Source organism: Anabrus simplex, chromosome 2 (genome assembly GCF_040414725.1).
Source record: "Anabrus simplex isolate iqAnaSimp1 chromosome 2, ASM4041472v1, whole genome shotgun sequence".
NCBI lineage: Eukaryota > Metazoa > Arthropoda > Insecta > Orthoptera > Tettigoniidae > Anabrus > Anabrus simplex.
In genome coordinates, this window is record NC_090266.1 from 1,111,907,006 (window position 1) to 1,111,922,731 (window position 15,726).

The window sequence follows — 15,726 nt, forward strand, 5'->3', positions numbered from 1 at the left end:
AACTGTTATTCGGCACTCTAAAATTTTCGAAAAGATATCTTATGGCATATCCTTCTAGAAGCCTGACCAGGCAACACATATACAACGAAGCGGTTTTGATGGTGGAGTTATTGTTTAACTGGAGTTGTCTTGATCAGTCCTACTCGTTGGTTGAATGGTCAGCGTACTGGCCTTCGGTTCAGTAAGTCCCGAGTTCGATTCCCGGTCGGGTCAGGAATTTTGATCGCTTCTGATTCATTCTTCTGGCTCGAGGACTGGGTGTATGTGTCCGTCCCAACACTCTCCTCATATTCAGACAACATATCTACCGGGTGAGTTGGCCGTGACGTCAGGGGCGCGTGGCTGTGAGCTTGCATCCGGGAGATAGTGGGTTCGAATCCATTGTCGGCATCCCTGAAGGTGGTTTTCCGTGGTTTCCCATTTTCACAGCAGGAAAATGCTGGGGCTGTACCTTAATTAAGGCCACGTCCGCTTCCTTCCAACTCTAGGCCTTTCCTATCCTATCGTCGCCATAAGAACCATCTGTGTCGGTGCGAAGTAAAGCCACTAGCAAAAACAAACAGACAACATACCACACTGCCAAGCACCACAGACACATGCAATATTGATTACATCCCTCCATATAGGGTTGGCATCAGGAAGGGTATTCGGCCGTAAAACAGGGCCAAATCCATATGTTCCGGGCGAGTTGGCCGTGTGCGTAGAGGTGCGCGGTTGTGAGCTTGCATCCGGGAGATAGTAGGTTCGAATCCCACTATCGGCAGCCCTGAAAATGGTTTTCCGTGGTTTCCCATTTTCACACCAGGCAAATGCTGGGGCTGTACCTTAATTAAGGCCACGGCCGCTTCCTTCCAACTCCTAGGCCTTTCCTATCCCATCGTCGCCATAAGACCTATCTGTGTCGGCGCGACATAAACCCCTTAGAAGCAGCAGCAAATCCATATGTGCGACGTAGTTCGCATCCGTGGACCCACAGGTGTGGGAAAAAGTGGTAGAAAAAGAAGAGGAAGAAGATGAAGAAGAAGTTGTTTTGACCATGGGCTTCGCGATAGGCAGTTGTTAAAAATGATGGTGTGTAACCTGTAAATAGTTGCAAATAAAATCCGTGTACGCAAGTGACAGCATTTTGTGTGCGTCTTTGTGGCTACAACAAACTTGGCGGATGTTCGCTCAGTTTGTTTCAGCCAGGCAACGCTTCCGCCTCTGTTATTCTGGCTCGTTGGTGTAGATCAGTGGTATTCAAAGTATGGTACGCGTAACAGGAAGGGTAATTTACGTGGTGTTGTCTCAAGGGGTTCGCAAATATCCGCAGCTTCTGTTTTCAGTGAGCAGTTCAGTTCAGTTCAGTTCAGTTCAGTTCAGTTCAGTTCACTTCACTTCACTTCACTTCAATTCAGTTCAGTTGAGTTAAGTTCAATTCAGTTCATTTCAGTAGAGTTCAGTTCAGTTCAGTTTCCACATTGAAAGCGCTGTAGATTCTTGTTTTGTTTCTTTCTGCTCATTTTCAATGAAATCTTATTTTGAATTAGTGTTATTGTCTAACACAACACAAAGTTCCCCTTCCGACCTATTCATTCTGAAGTATGTGTCAGTTTGTACCTTCCACTGAATAAGTATATAAAATGTTTGCTTATGGCGCATTGCTGTTTTTTAATTTTTGTTTCCAAATCCACTCATTCCCTTCAGTTGTTTCGGTAGCATTCTATGAAATACAATCGTTATTGCTGCATATATCGTCGCTGTTCTCATATCTCACAATGCCTGCCAGCCACATACGAATATGAAGTCCATCAGAACAATTTTCGTTGTGTTCATTTTCGTATGCTGACATGTAAAGGAAAATGCACCTTAAATGCATTATACTGTAGGAGTGCGTAAATAAGTAATTCAAACATACATTCCTAAAGTGCGGTACGTAAGGTTCATTTTCCTTTACACGTAAGCATAGGAAAATGCACGCAGCGAGCATTGAACAAAAATATGGCTTCCGATTGAGATAGCTGAATAAAATTCAGGAAACTGAATCGTCAAAAATGACCAGTGTTTCGCCCCAGTGTGGCATGGGCTCATCAGTTGGATACCGCACCTTCCAAAGACATTGGCCGGCTAGCACGCCGGGAGTGACACCACTGCTACCGCCGCTAAAACGTTTTCATTCCTTCCCTGAACAGGGAGGGGGACCTCTTAGACGGTGGCACCGTCTTTCGGGCCCGGAGATTTGTTGCGGAGAAGATGAACGGAGAAGGTGAGTGGGTTGCCGGCCGTGGCCTATACTAAGAACTGTCCTGGCTTTCGCCTTAGTGCAGGAGAATGGGAAACCACGTAAAACCATTCTCAGGACAGCCGATGGTTGGGGCCAGCTGTAAGGTGCAGCCCTGTCCCGTCTCCCGAATGCAGAGGCGTATAGCCACGGTAGAGCCGTGGCCACCCCTCCTATGCTCAGTTGGCCGTTGTCGCGATCTTTCGGGCCGGGAGAAGGGAAAATAATTAGGAGGTGTGATAGAAGAAGAAGATGGGTATAGCGATGTGAAAAGTCATGGTGAAATAACGGTTTGTCCTCTTAGCTGGGGAGATGGGAATGATAGGAGTTGTGTGCTAGGAGTGATGTTTAAATGAATGTAGCAGGGTGGAAATGGAATGTGAGGAGTTGAAAAATTGTTGTGATATTGTTGAGGGAAGTGATGAGGAGTCTGATGATATCTGGCGTTGGAGGTGGTTGGGGGAAGAAACTAGGTGGGGAAAGGCGTGGGCAGACGGGTGTACTAGGTGGAAAAGGAGGGCCTGGCCGGGGGCGCGATAGGGTGGGTTGAAATGTTGGCGAATAGGTTGAGGTGGGGAGAGAGAGGGTTCAACTTTATGACGATGGCGATAGATGTAGGCTCCATTGGCAATAAGTCGTTGGCCATCTTCGGCAGTTGGAAGGTGGATGGGACCATACACGTCGGGGCGGAGGAGTTCTTGATCCGAAAGACGCGACGGACTGCGACGCCTTCGGATTGAAGTTCCTCGAGAATCATTCGGGCTGGGTGAGCAGGACCCACTCCGCGGATCACACAACTGTACATGATGTGGCAGGTCGATGAGGACTGCGTGGATGGTGGTGCGGCGGAGTCTGCTGTGTCAGCGGCGTGCGTAGATGATGGTGACGAAGGCAGTGCTGCAGCTGTAGACGGAGATGACGGTACGGGGGTTGTGGTCCTTCAGGGATAGGGCAGAGAGGGATGGAAGTGGTCATGAGAGGAGAAAGATGACATGTTACAACAGTTGTGACCGGAAGAGATTTATGGAGATGGATGGATGGCGTGGTGGTTGTTGTGACGGTAGTGATAATGGTGGTGGTGCTGGGAGTAGTGTAGGAACGAGAGGAAGATGGTTGGGGCGGTGCCCACTGTGGTGGTGCTTCGTCGGCAAAGTACGAAGGACTAGACGTCACTCGATGGATCTGGCGGTCCAAGTAGATTCCGTTTGCGATGAAATGTGTAACGGCGAACGGTGGATGGAGATGTAGCAGGACCCGACGTGTAGGAACGAAGTCTTGCAGTATCCTTGAGACGCTTCGTGTTGGGACGTGTGCCAGTTGGAGTTTGAGAAGTAAGTCCTGGTCAGAAAGGGCGGGATCAATGTCATGGAGCACGCAGGTTGACATGGTGCTGTGGGGGGGGGGGGGTGGGTGGTTAACTACCAGTATGCTGATTGTATCGGCGGGAAGCTAAGTTATAGATGGTGAGCCACCCGGCCGAGCAAATATTATTTGAAGGTGCGACGGAGTTCGGTGCAATCCAAATCAGAGATGTTGATGAAAGACCACACAATGCGGTGCAGATGTACCCGGGGAGAATAGCATCTCCACTTGCTACACATGCCCTCGCGGGCTAGCGTGACCAAAAGTATGGCTTCCGATTGAGATAGCTAAATAAAATTCAGGAAACTCTATCGTAAAAAAATTGTGTTTGGTACATGCATAACTTGCAGTGGTGTCGCTACCGGAGTGCTAGCCGGCCAGTGTCTTGGGAAGGCGCGGTACCCAGCTGATGAGATCATGCCGCACTGGGGCGAAACACTGGTAAATTTTGACGATTGAGTTTCCTGAATTTTATACAACGAATATTGTTCTGATGGAATAAATATCCATATGTGGCTGGGAGGCGTGTCCAGTCTTAAGGATGATAATGGATAAGAAGATCATTGGGAAATATGACCTTTTGCCCTAACAACGACGATAAATATCGTTACTAGGCAATGAAAAACTCGTAAATCCACTCAAGACGAAAACCACATTTCTCCATCTGGCTAATGAAGGCTTGCCGCATTGCCTGAGGAGGGATCAGAAGACACCAATTAATAATTGGGCTATAATTAAGCGGTGAAAATGCCAGGAACAGTATTTCTCGTGCTGCTACCTCAAATTCCCGGCCACAACTCTTTCATGCCTGAGTGCGCGCACGGACCCTGAGCAAGCGGGATAAGCTGCAGAAGTAGAATAATAATAATAATAATAATAATAATAATAATAATAATAATAATAATAATAATAATAATAATAATAATAATAATTGTGTCGGGAGGTACACCCGCCCCGTTCATTCAAGTGAAGCGCCTTGAAGAATGCCATCAACAACTAAAACGCGCAACAACCAAAACTAGAAGTTTGGACATTTCCCTACATATGTCTCTACTATAAATTTGTTATGCCCTCTGGTGTGAAGATTGACTACTAAAATTATTAAGAAATTTTGTATCCCTGGGTTTCCTAAACTGAATTGATTATTCTTTGTTTTTGGTGTGTTAAAGTTTACGACACTTCTATCTCTGCCCGCCAACTTCAAATATTGACCAATAGAAAATTTTGTATATGTATTTTTCAGTCAATAAGCATTGTCTTGTATCTATTTAATTACCCAATGAAAATTAGGAGTGTGTCGGGCTTTAGCCCAGAGTTTTCTGGAGCCTTTCTCTCGGGTATATAAGCTGGCACATTTTTCGAGTCAAGTGGTATTATTCTTCCCTCCAGTCTAGTGTGTGTGATTGTAAAGGGAGGTAAAGGGAGGCGAGGGTGCCTCGTCCATTGTCAAGAAGTCCATCAGCTCAAGGTAATGGCAGTCCTGGTTTAACCAAGTATCATGTTGGAAAGCTAGCTCGATGGGAAGGTTTCCAATCTTTAATAATGTAACTTCAGTTTTCTAAAATGTAAATTTCAAAAATTCTAAATTTCAAGTTTCTAATGTAAATCTCAAACAAACCAAGGAATAGAGAGTGAGATACCCTCTCGCGTTCCCTATGAACTTAATTTTTGAGGTGACTATGATTTTGTAACCGTTTGTAATCTCTGTGACCTAAATATTTTCTCCATCTAGTCACCTCAGAAGTATAGGATTAGCCTCTGTAACTACGGGCTATAAGGCAAAATAGGGTTTTAAACATTCATTACGATTTTCAAGGAGTGCAAGTGTCCGCCTCCTCACGTTTTGAGTTTTGGGCCAGTAACTTAACATGTTGTTCTTCACAAAGGCCTGGTAAAATGGGTTATCGATACCCGTATTAAATATTTTCATTCCTGTAATGTTATAATGTTAGACTGTTGGGCATCTAAGACAGAAAATGCTGTTTGAATTGTAAAATGTAGGTTGCGCCTTTGATAGAACAAAGACGCTCTTTTTATTAATGTAAAAGTTGAATGGTGCCTTTGGAAGGCTATAATGTTATAAGGTTTAGAGAGTAGTCTCCTAGACAAACTTGTAGAGTAAGGAGGCTCTTACCTTGGTGTAAAAGAAATTGGGAGATCCAGTGAATGTAGCAATAGTGCTCAAGTAAAATTGTGAATGTGGGAGCTCTAAGCTCAGAATGTTAATTGGCAGTTTGTTGGTTTTTTCAACTTTGTACCTAAGGCAACGAGCTAGTTATGTACCGTGCAATCTTGTTTTGTCGCTTAGCGAATTGTTTTGTTGAAATTTAACACCTGAAAAGAAAAAAGGAGAAGGAAACAACTCTAATTTTAAAGTTTTAAATTAATATTTTGACTGTCTTATATCGACCCATTCATGCCCGCACTTTCTTTCACCTCTGTACACCACGAAATCATGGTAATAATAATAATAATAATAATAATAATAATAATAATAATAATAATAATAATAATAATCATAATAATAATAATTGTACCGGGAGGTACACCCCAAAGTTGTGCATTCAAAATCAGCGCCTAAAAGAACTCCTCTATTGGTAAAACAGTGAAACTGAAACTACATCAACTTAGAACTTTACTCAGAAGATGTCACCACAGAAATATGATGTAATTTTGTTATTGTGCAGTTGCCTAAACTGAGCGAATTTATCCTTGTTTTGTTGGCATTCATCAAGAAGTTTGGACATTCTTCTACAGATGACACTACTAAAATCTATGATCATGCAGCCTGGTGCGAGGTTGTAAGAAGTTATAATTTAAAGAAGTTTTGTATTTCTAGGTTTTTTTAACAGAATTATATTCATTTATTTTTGGGTTGGCAATATTTCCTTTTTCTTTCCGCCAGTTTTGAATCTAGCTAATCCCTAATTTCTGTATTTAATTTTCAACCTATCACAGGCTTCTTGTTCGATTCTAAGTGTAACTTTGAAATTCATCCAATAAAATTGAGAGGGTGTGGCTAGTTTAGTCTTGAATGATCTCGAACCTTCCCTGATGGTTTATAAACTGCGAATTTTCTCGTTTCTTGGCCAATTGATCGTCATCTCACTGAGTGTGTGTGACGAAGCAGGAGGTGGGCGGCCTCTTTCACCGGTCAACAGAACATCTATCTGGTAATGGCCACATAACTTTTATCTTTCTTGATACCTCCGCAGTTTAACCCGAGGGAAAGGACCGACTCTTTAGTTATGTAACCAGCTTTTCTAAAATGTAACTTCTTCCGCCTAATGTAAAAACTTAATAAAATCTTTAACTGTAAATCGGGGATAGAGAGTGAATTACCCTCTCGAGCTCCCCTTCATCTTGGTTTGAGGTGACTACGTTTTTATAACTGTTTCTCATTCTGTAGTATGGTAACTTAATTTCTATATGAGTCACCTCAGTAGTTTGGGAATAGACCCTGTTTCATCGGCCTAGAGCCCCTTAGGTTTTTTAGTGTTCATATCTAGGAGTGCAAGTATACGCCTCCATTCATTTTGTGTTCGGGCCATTAATATAACCTGTTCTTTTCCATGAAGGCCCAGTAGGTTGGGTATTTAATACCCCTGTAAAATAAAGTTCCATTGGTAATTGTTCGTTTGAGAGACCCGAGATTAATGTAATGTTGCCTTGAGTAGGCAGTAAGAAACTGAGAGCCTGTTAGCTCTTTTCCAAATTTTGTGATTGTAAAGAGTGCCTATGGAAGGCTCGATATTCGAATTCGGGAGCAAGTGCTCCATGAATTAGGGGATTTCTGCCCTTGAATAAATTTGTGCTCTTTTGTAAATTTGAGCTAGGAGCTCAGGAATTGTAAGGCGAGGGCCGTGAAGCCCAGGATTTGTAAATATCACTAAATTTTGGGTTTTTCTTGTCTTGTTTAACTTTTGTCATTGTACCTGTTCTTTCATTGTTATGAAAAATTGTTAAATTTGAAGTCCTAAAAGCAATATAACTTTTGTTATAGTTTTAATCCAATTCTTGACATTGTAGTTAGACCCATTCACCCCGGCACCTTCTTTAACCTCTTTCTGCTCCACGGGTAACCCCGTAACAAGTGGTGGCATAGCGTGCTTGAATGGGTCTCAATTAAGCCCTTTTGACGGTTAAACATAGAATCCGCACCAAACTCTAAGAATTTTCTCGGTCGCTGGGCTATTTTTTTCTACATTTGAAAACTTTCTTCCATCATGTCTGGCCCTCGCGAAGTCCTCCATCTCGGCTACTTGCGCAAGGAGGAATTAGTTTATGAATTACCGATTAGGAATGTTCAATCTGGAAGCACGGTTGCGGCAGATACAACCAAACTCAAGGAATCCCTAGAATTACCAGTTAGTATCCCAACTTTGGGAGAAATAGAAATTGATGAGGCTCTATCCACTATCACGGACAACACCACCGACCTAGCTTCTGTAGTAAGTTTTTTGAAGTGGGTGATCCATCTCCTAATCAACTTAAGAGAGTACAAGGTAGATTGTTCCATTTTTATAATAGGGTTAGCGATCTATTTTCTCTAAAGTTAGAGGAAGTTTATGCTAAGGAGGCGAGTAATTTAGTTGATCATCTATCAAAAATGTCAAATAAAGTTAGTCAATTGTTGTCTGGAGCTGCTGCTTCCAAAACCGACCAAGCCACTGTGATAAACATCGTGAGTGAGGAAGATTCTTCCAAGACTGTAGAAAGCAGAAAATCTGTGGCAACTCAACAAACTTCTGCCCCATTTGAAAAAGAGTCTGATCGGCGTACCTCAATTCCACATTTCTTTTTAAATAATATTGTGTCTGAGGCTTCTCAACCTTATAGGCCGTTACCTATTATGTCACCTGGGTTCAGTAGCTTGCCTCATCCTTTGGCTATGTTGCTTAGCGGAATTTCTAAGATTTCTATAAATTCTACTAACGAAGTAATTTCATTCTTAAGGTTTTTAGTCGAATTTCAAGATCACGCTGTAGTGTTTTCCCTCTCTCACTCTCAAATTCTTCAAATAATTTACCCTTACTCCATAGGTGTCCTCTCGGACAAAATAGTCAAAGCAATAGCTGAACAGTCTTCCATAGAAGACTTCCATGCTCACCATCTGGCGAATTTCATTCCGGCTAGGGCAATATCCTCTCTCATACAGAAGTACTATTTCAGAGTACAGCGATTGGATGAAAAACTGGCAGACCTCATCCAAGATATTAAGTTTTACACCAGGGTATTCGCTCTTCATTTCCCTGAAGATCAAACTGCGCAGCCGATTGTTGAAGGCATTTCCCCGCCCTATAAGTTGTACCTGTATTTTGCGTCGCGCCCTCAAACCTTTGCAGAATTAGAGGCTATGGCGGCCTCAGCCGAAGGAGTGGGGGTATGCCGACACCTTGAGAGTCACTAAGGAACCCCGTCCGTCTTCTAATAGTTTTCGTCCTTCACCTCGCCGAACATTCACCAGCCGCAAACGCTATGCCTTTTGGTCTACGGAACATCTCCGTAACAAGTGCCCTTTCAATAAATCCACTGGGACAAAGAATGAGGCACGGTCATCTCAAGGATGTTTCAAATGTGGCTCGTTTACTCACCTAGCCAAAAATTGCCCTAATGTTAATAGCACCCCCTCCTGCTCAATTTCTGGTGCAACCTCCACCAAATGAAATAATATGAAATGACTAGTGTCTCCGGCTGAGTCGGCAGGTCCATATTTTCAAGGCTCAGCCCCGGTTAAACCCTCCGAAAGCTCCGGTACGGATAAAAGTTCTTGTAATTTATCATTTGAAGGTCCTAAAAATGCCTTAGGATTGCGGCGGAGACCCAGGCACTTGTACCTTTTCTCAAGATTGAGTTGAATAGTGAACCGGTCAGTGCCCTATTAGACTCAGGGTGTGTTTGTGTGTGTATTCGAAATTAAAGTCGGTCTGTAAATTTTTTGATTATTGTACATCCTCGGTCCAATCCGTTTCGGCTAATTCTTCTCCATTAGAAATTTTAGGTTTCATCTTTGCCAAAATACGCATTTCTAAATTCACTTGGAAAATAAAATAGCTTTTGGCCAAACACTTATCTTGCCCCGTAATATTAGGAGCAGATTTCATGACTTCTACTGTTCTAGTTCTCGACATTCAGAGCAAGTCGTGCACCTTCAAATTTGCTAAAAATTGTATAATTCCTTTGCTTAAATGTAACCCTGTGTCATGTTCATCTGTTTCGCCTACCCAGGATGAGATGTTGTTAGACCTTAGACATCTACCTGAGGAGCAGGCTGAAAGTATCGTAAGTTTTGTCAGTCGTTTCCGGATAATCTTGGCGTTACTGACCTTATTGAATACAAGATTGAGGTTACGGATTCGATCCCCGTTAGATTTCCGTCTTATAGGCTATCTCAACCTAAAATGAAGGCTCTTAAAGAGATCATCGACCAGATGTTAAAGGATGGTATTATTCGACCCTCTAAGTCGGCGCATTCATCGCCCATTTTTCTGGTGCCGAAACCTCATGGTGGCTTCAGGCCTGTGATTGATTATAGGGCTTTAAATCGGAAGGTGGTGTTACAATCTGTGCCTCTTCCCGACCTTCACTCTTGTTTTTCATGGTTTCGAAAAGCTTCACCATCTTAGACCTTAATAAGGCGTATAATCAGATCCCTCTAGCTGAAGAATCGAAACATCTAACAGCTTTTGCCACGGATTGGAACTTGAATTAGTACAACCGCGTGCCTTTCGGGCTCCACGCGGTGGCAGCTGTGCTCACGAGACTACTAGGTAGGGTCTTCTCCGACATCAAGTTTGAATACTTGTATCATTATCTTGATGATGTCGTCGTATTTTTCTGAGACCTTTGAAGAACACCTAGATCATCTAAAGGAAGTACTCGTAAGGCTGGGTTAACTGTCAAATTATCTAAGGTAGCCTTTGCTAAACCTTCCATGTCATTCCTACACCATATTGTATCGCCCGATGGTGTCTCTATTGATCACTCTAGAACACAGGCCATCCGTGATTTCAAACCTCTAAGGATATCCAAGGTATTGCCAGGTTTATCGGTATGGCGAATTTCTTCAGGAAATTTATTCCTAACTTCGCTAACAGAGCGGCGCCCTTGAACTTACTTCGTAGGAAAGGCCTCAAATTTGAGTGGGGAGCGTCTCAACAAGCCGCTTTTGAAGAACTGAAATTAGCTCTTTGTAACGCCCCGGTTCTTCCCATGCCCGATTTTTCCAAGAAATTCATTGTCCAAACCGATGCCTCATCATCGGCGGTGGCCACGGTGCTTCTGTATGAAACTGAACTCGCAAGGCTACCCATCGCCTATGCGTCTAGGACATTATCGGCTCAAGAGGCTAAATATTCCATCTATGATCTCTAAGGATTGGCTGTTTTATTTGCATTAGAGAAGTTCCGCCTCTATCTGGAACACGTCAAGTCCGACCTGGAAACAGATAATCAAGCCTTAAGTTAATACTTGGAGATCATAGGTACAAGCACAGCTGGAACCACTACTTTCATCTTTTGATTATGCCTCGACGGGCAACACAAAACCCTGTTCCTCAATACATGAGGGACGACATGTTCCCCAGAAGAAAGGGGAGGCCAGCTAGGCCTCGTCGTACTGGTCGTATAGCCCGCTGGGCCATCAGGATTTCTGCTTTCCAATTTGATTTGAGAGATATCAGAGGATCTGAAAATGTTGTTGCGGATGGACTAAGCCGCATGCTTTCGCATGATGTGGAGATCACCGAACAGGAAGATAGTTCTTCTCTTCCCGCACCTATGCCTTTGGGTGTAAATACCATTCTAACTGATGCCCCCATGTTTTTTAGGGATATTGAAAATTGTCAGCGTGAAGATCCCGTGCTGGCCCCTATTATTGAGACCCTTTCTTCTGGGGAACATGTCGTCCCTTATGTATTGAGGAACGGGGTTTTGTGTAGGCCGTCGAGGCATGATCAAAAGATGAAAGTAGTGGTTCCAGCCGTGCTTGTACCTATGATCTCCAAGTATTATCATGAGACCCCATTAGGGGGGCGTTTAGGCATCTTCAAAACTCGGTAAAGGATCCGAGAGATGTTCATTTGGAAAGGTATGGACCGCGAAATTCGAGAGTTGGTAAAAGCTTGTAAATCTTGTTTGCTTAGTAAACCCACCTTGTCCACTAAGCTAGGCCTGTTATCATCTCATAAAGCGTCCCGCCCCTTGGAGCGCCTGTATATAGACTTCGTCGGACCATTCCCCCAATCAAAGGGGAACGCCAAGAAATTTATTCTAGTGTGTGTAGATTGTTTCACTAGGTTTTCCTGGTTATTTCCGACTAAGCTGGCTACCGCTCAGTCCACCATTTCTTGTTTAAATACCTTATTTGCTTCTTTTGGTCCTTGTCGTTTCTGATAATGGTACGGCATTCACATCCAACTTATTCCGCAAATTCTGTTTTGATCTGTCTATATCACATGTAACTACATCGGCGTATTATCCTCAACCATCTCTGGCTGAGCGGGTGAATCGTTATCTGAGATTTGCTCTCATTGCATTTCATCATGATGATCATTCCAGGTGGGATACGTCCCTGCATTTGTTGGTTTTTGCTTTGAATTCTGCGGTTCATGAATCTCACAAGTTCCCTCCAGCTTCTCTGATGTTTAAATTTGTGCCTAACACGCCGCTCTCTAACCTTTGGTCACTTAATGATGTATTACCAGAGACAATAGATCCCGATAATATTAGAGATCTATGGAAGAGGGCTAAGGCCAATCTTAAGGTGTCCCATGAAAAGGTTAGGGAAATATATGATCGTGGACGGAGGCCCACCAATTTAAAAGTCGGAGATCAAGTAATGGTTATAGAAACTTTGTTCCCGCGGGCAAGCTTGCCCCCAGATATCATGGGCCGTGCATTATATAAGATTTTTGACGCCATTTACGTTATTGGTGAGCAATCCAGCCACGGAGAGGATCTTTAGAGTGCAACTCTCTCAGGTGAAACCTGTGTAATGTCATTGTTAACTTAGCCATCAACGTTTAGCGGCAGTATGAAAGTTATATTCTTTTGATATTTTTAAGACTTCTGCACTATTATTTTTTGTAGTTATGTATATAATCTGTATGTACGATCTTCCCATCTGGTTTTCTTGCTGTCTATTCCTTAGTGGCCATTACCAACCCCCCGTCTCCTGCATCTCCGCACTATTGACACACAAGAACCTTCCACGCCACCCGCCCCTCTGTATCACCAATAAAGATCGTACTCTCAAGTCTGCAACAACACTTTTCTGTCGCCGAGATCTTACTGTTTCAGTGCCCTCTCAGCTGTCTGCCGCCGTACTGCAACATAAGTTGGGTACGGGCCCACTCCACTCCCGTGAAGACTCCTTGTGAATGGCGCGCCGGTGTCCATCTCCCGACAAAGGCTGAAGTGCGGTGCTCCTATCGCCAGCTCATCTGGGGACTGTACATATACTTCTAACTCACTCTTCTAACTCACTCATAGTACCGGGAGAGGTGTATCTCAGAGTACACCTGGGTCCGGGCGACCTTCACCTGGGTATCGGCAGCGACGGCAGGTCTTGCCGTCAAAACTATCAAGATGTTGTTAATACTCTACAACAACAAGGACACTTTATAGCTGGAGTTAAACAAGTTTCTACTTAACAACTTCAAAAAAACGGTTTTCTCAAATTCTTCTGTGTCACCCCAAGGAAGGACATTTGGGGGGGGGGTCTGTACCGTGAGGTACACCCCAAAGCCGCGCATTCAAATTCAGCGCCTAAAAGAACTCCTCTATTGGTAAAACAGTGAAACTGAAACTACACCAACTTAGAACTTTACTCAGAAGATGTCACGACAGAAGTGTGATGTAATTATGTTATTGTGCAGTTGCCTAAACTGAGTGAATTTGTCCTTGTTTTGTTTGCTATTCATCAAGAAGTTTGGGCATTCTTCCGCAGATGACACTACTAATAACTATGATCATGCACCCTGGTGCGAGGTGTAAGAAGTTATAATTTAAAGAAGTTTTGTATTTCTAGGTTGGCAATATTTCCTTTTTCTTTCCGCCAGTTTTGAATCTAGCCAATCCCTAATTTCTGTATTTAATTCTCAACCTATCACAGGCTTCTTGTTCGATTCTAAGTGTGACTTTGAAATTCATCCAATAAAATTGAGAGGCTGTGGCTAGTTTAGTCTTGCATGATCTCGAACCTTCCCTGAGGGTTTATAAACTGCGGATTTTCTCGTTTCTTGGCCAATTGATCGTCATATCAGTGAGTGTGTGTGTCAAAGCAGGAGGCGGGCGGCCTCTTTCATTGGTCAACAGAATATCTACCAGGTAAAGGCCACATAACTTCTTTCTTTCTTGCTACCTCCGCAGTTTAACCCGAGGGAAAGGTCCGACTCTTTAGTTATGTAACCAGTTTTTCTAAAATGTAACTTTTCCGGCGAATGTAAAAACTTCATAAAATCTTTAACTGTAAATCGGGGATTGAGAGTGAATTTCCCTCTCGAGCTCTCCTTCATCTTGATTTGAGGTGACTACGTTTTTATAACCTTTTTTCATTCTATAGTATGGTAACGTAATTTCTATACGAGTAACCTCAGTAGTTTGGGAATAGCCCCTGTTTCATCGGCCTAGAGCCCCTTAGGTTCTTTTAGTGTTCATATCTAGGAGTGCAAGTATACGTCTCAATTCATTTTGTGTTCAGGCCATTAATTTAACCTGTTCTATTCCACGAAGGCCCAGTAGGTTGGGTATTTAATACCCCTGTAAAAATAAAGTTCTATTGGTAATTGTTCGTTTGAGAGACCCGAGATTAATGTAATGTTGCCTTGAGCAGGCAGTAAGAAATTGAGAGCCTGTTAGCTCTTTTCTAAATTTTGTAATTGTAAAGAGTGCCTATGGAACGCTAGATATTCGATTTTGGGAGCAAGTGCTCCATGAATTAGGGGATTTCTGCCCTTGAATAAATTTATGCTCTTTTGTAAATTTGAGCTAGGAGCTCAGGAATTGTAAGGCGAGGAGCGTGAAGCCCAGGGTTTGTAAAAATCGCTAAATTTTGGGTTTTTCTTGTCTTGTTTAAAATTTGTAATTGTACCTGTTCTTTCATTGTTATGAAAAATTATTAAGTTTCAATCAATCAATCAATCAATACTGATCTGCATTTAGGGCAGTCGCCCAGGTGGCAGATTCCCTATCTGTTGCTTTCCTAGCCTTTTCCGAAATGATTTCAAAGAAATTGGAAATTTATTGAACATCTCCCTTGGTAAGTTATTCCAATCCCTAACTCCCCTTCCTGTAAATGAATATTTGCCCCAGTTTGTCCTCTTGAATTCCAACTTTATCTTCATATTGTGATCTTTCCTACTTTTATAAACGCCATTCAAACGTATTCGTCTACTAATGTCATTCCACGCCATCTCTCCGCTGACAGCTTGGAACATACCACTTAGTCGAGCAGCTCTTCTTCTTTCTCTCAATTCTTCCCAACCCAAACATTGCAACATTTTTGTAACGCTACTCTTTTGTCGGAAATCACCCAGAACAAATCGAGCTGCTTTTCTTTGGATTTTCTCCAGTTCTTGAATCAGGTAATCCTGGTGAGGGTCCCATACACTGGAACCATACTCTAGTTGGGGTCTTACCAGAGACTTATATGCACTCTCCTTTACATCCTTACTACAACCCCTAAACACTCTCATAACCATGTGCAGAGATCGGTACCCTTTTTTACAATCCCTAAAAGAAATATAACTTTTGTTAATGTTTTAATCCAGTTCTTGACATTATAGTCAGACCCATTCACACCGCACCTTCTTTAACCTCTTTCTGCTCCACGGGTAATCCAGTAATAGCAACAGCAATAATAATAATAATAATAATAATAATAATAATAATAATAATAATAATAATAATAATAATAATAATAATAATAATAATAATAATAATTTAAATTCATTTCGTGTGGCTATTTCTAACCGTGTGCAGACCGTGTAAGGCAGACCTTCCGATAAGGGTGGGTGGCAACTGCCATGTGTAGGTAACTGCGTGTAGTTATGGTGGAGGATAGTGTTATGTGTGTGTGAGTTGCAGGGATGTTGGGGACAGCAA

At 42.7% G+C, this 15,726-nt stretch overlaps 1 protein-coding gene across 2 annotated transcripts in view; it reads right to left on the reverse strand.

Moving 5' to 3' along the window:
- The window catches only part of LOC136863322 (allatostatin-A receptor), a 1,657,357-nt gene that overhangs the window by 189,160 nt on the left and 1,452,471 nt on the right, over nucleotides 1-15,726 (reverse strand). The window lies entirely within an intron of this gene.